The 2,976-nt window shown below is 42.8% G+C and overlaps 1 protein-coding gene across 1 annotated transcript in view; it reads left to right on the top strand.

Moving 5' to 3' along the window:
* The window catches only part of tab2 (TGF-beta activated kinase 1 (MAP3K7) binding protein 2), a 24,222-nt gene extending 22,516 nt beyond the window's left edge, over positions 1-1,706 (top strand). Inside the window, 1 exon segment of the mRNA XM_080514547.1 lies at positions 1-1,706. This exon segment is cut by the window's left edge and continues 998 nt beyond it. The gene's annotated coding sequence lies outside the window, so the exon portion shown is untranslated.
* The last annotated feature ends 1,270 nt before the right edge of the window (positions 1,707-2,976 follow it).

The following is a 2,976-nucleotide window of genomic DNA, read 5'->3' as shown; positions in this document are numbered from 1 at the left end:
TTTTTTCTGCGTTTCCTGTTTTTAAAGCAAAACACGGCGACGGAGGGGTCTTTTGGTTTGTTTTCTTTTTCTTTTTTTTTTTAAAGTAGGACACCAGGTATGTTTGGGACTTTCTGGGGGGGGTACACCCCCCCCCCCCCCCCCCTACAAGACAAAATTAGAGTTACTTCGGGGCTCATTTACAAAGTGCCATCTTATCTGACAACTGGAATGTAGCTTCAGCGTTCTGGACGGACGACGACGACGACGACACCTCAGTGCAAAGACACACTCGTTCTTCCAGGACAATCAGGAACCGGGTCCCAGTCCCCCCTCCCCTCCCCCACCCGGAGGAGGTTCTCGCGTTTGGGTTCCCCCCCCCAAAGGTACCGAAGAGAAGATGTTGCTGTTTTAAAGGTACAATATGTAATCGTTTACGTGGGGGAAAGGCTCCGGTAGAACCGCAAAAAAAAAAAACTGACTTTTGGTTAAGCCCCGCCCCCTCGTGCTAGCTCGACAAGGCTAATTGCTAATTTATCGTGCGATAAATTGTTTTTGTTTCGGATTCAAACGGCCTCGAATACACGCGAGACCAGCGCCGACGTTTGTTCGAGTTCAGCTGGCAGTTGAACGCTATTGGCTGGTTTACGTTTAAGGGGGCGGGGCTTAGCCAGAGGCGGTATTTCACTGTTTCTTGTGTAGTTGTTGTTGTTGTTGGTTCCCGCCTTCGCTCGCGTCGCCTCGCATCCAGTGTTCAAAGTGAAAATTAAACAGATTCTGCCGAATTCTGCAGAACCAGTTTGAGCCACAGGGGGGCGGTGTGGCGACCAAAGGTGACGGGGGGAAAGAGAAGCCGGCTGTCGGGGGACTTTCGGTGTATTTCCTGTTCCAGGAGGCTTCCGGGGGTTGGTTGTCAAGGCGACGGGCGGGATCAGGAGCCCAGAGTCTGAACCCGGACTGGATTGTTGGTTTTTTTGTAATTTTTTTTGTTTTGTTTTGTTTTTGTTTTGTTTTTTCCAGAAAAATCTGTTGCATCTTACATATTGTACCTTTGACGTGTTCCTCCAATGTGCAAATACTTGTGGTCCCGGTGCCGTCGACACGACGGGTCCGAGTCGTTTTTCCTCCTGAACACGAGAAACAGGCAATAAAAAATACACACAAATCAATAAACACCCGAATCAAAGCACAACTCTCTGTACTCGTCCTCGCATTCGGCTCCCCTCATCCTCCGAAGCTTTTTTAATCCATGAGGGTGTTTCTAAAGTTTACTTCTTTCCTTAAGTTACCTTATATGTGGAGTAGTTACTTTTGTTTTTGTGTTGTTGTTTTTTTTTTTGTTTGTTTTTTTCCACATTTGTGAAACGTTGCCTTGCATTAGTGCCTCTGAATTTTTATTTTATTTTTGTCACAACCAAGTGCCATTTTAAAAAAAAAAAACAACAACAGATCTTTCGTATCGTTCAAACCCATTTACAACGGAATTATTGTCTCTTAAGCACTTAAAACGTCAACAAAACGTTTCCGGTTTTCAGCTTTTATCTGCACCTTGGTGTGAAGAGGCCGTTTTATTCTTTTATTAAAGTAAAAAAAAAAAAAAAGACAATTTGGATATCTAAAGTGTTTTTTTGTTTTTTTTTTGTATTTTTTTTTTTTGTTTGTTTTTTTGTTTTTTTTTGGATTTTAGCTGGGAAACTGTCTTTGTAACAGATAAGTTATTTGTAAAAATAAAAAAAATTAAAAAAAAAAAAAAAAAGGTCCTGAACGTTGTGCTGTGGCCCTTTTTTGTAGTGTCGTGTGCCTCCAGCAGGGGGCAGCGTGGAGCGGGAAACTCCCAAGTAGCCGTCGTGTCCGTGGTGGAGCCGCTGGGTGTCGCTGTGGCAGAAACACCACGACTGACCAGCAGGGGGCAGCAAATCGCTGAGGTGAGGCGGTTTATTTGTCACTGCTTCTTTGCATTTAAAGTGATTTTTCTTCCCGTTTTTTAATGAATCTCCTTGCAGCTGCAGCTCTGACGCCGCTTTTTTAAGAGTTTTATAGGTTGAAAAGATTAAAAATTCTATTGTGGATTTAACAGGAAGCCAATGAAGAGACTTGATATTGGAGCAGTGGTGTCGGGCCACTAGGGGGCGCCAGAGCAACGCCACATAGAGGTAGAAACTTTTTTTGGGGGGTTAACTTAATGAACTGAAATAAAGTCAAAATAGAAAGACAAAAAAATGCAGCTTATTTTGCAAGTCTCTTCTTTTTTTTCTATATACCATTCTGAAAATGTCAAAGACAGATTGAGGTGTTTGGAAATGTACTTTTTTCACTGAACTCCATCATTCCAAGGAAATCGGCCCCAAATCACATTGATTTTCTAAAAAGGGACTAATGAAGCTTCTTGTATTTGTTTATAAGTGTTAATAAAATAGTGCTCGCTGTTTAAAAGTGATAATATTCACCACTAGGGGGCGTCTCTTAATCTACAGAAGGTTTTTAAATGACGAGTCTCAAACTGTCCGTTGTAGTTTAAACAAAAAAAACAACTTTTTATTTCACAGATGGAAACACGAGCTCTGAGCATCCATAGGAAACACACCAAGTTACTTTCTGTACTCGAGTACAGCAACTGTTCCTCAGCTTGAGGCAACATGGAGGAAAAAACAACACGTGTTGTTTTGGTGCTACAATAAGTCGTCAGTCCGACGGCAGATTTTTTTTAAAAAAGGGTGTCGTTTTATCCAAAATTCACCTTGCAATGGTTTTACAACAGTAATACGAGTGATTACCCAATCAAGATAGGCTCCGCCCCCTTGACTCCTCCCACAGACAATCTGCTCTGGCACATGGCGCCACGAGAGGAAGTACTTCCTTCCTCTTACCCATAGATGGGCGTGTGTGGGCGGAGCCAGTCCAGCTCACACAGACACAGCAGATTCTGAATGCAGCTCCTAGGATCCGATACTCTAATGGAGGGAAAATCAATAAACTTAGTATACGAAGTTTTTCTGG

Source organism: Blennius ocellaris (genome assembly GCF_963422515.1).
Source record: "Blennius ocellaris genome assembly, chromosome: 18".
Lineage (NCBI taxonomy): Eukaryota > Metazoa > Chordata > Actinopteri > Blenniiformes > Blenniidae > Blennius > Blennius ocellaris.
The sequence above is the reverse complement of the archived record's forward strand: the minus strand, read 5'-3'. Positions and strand labels throughout refer to the sequence as shown.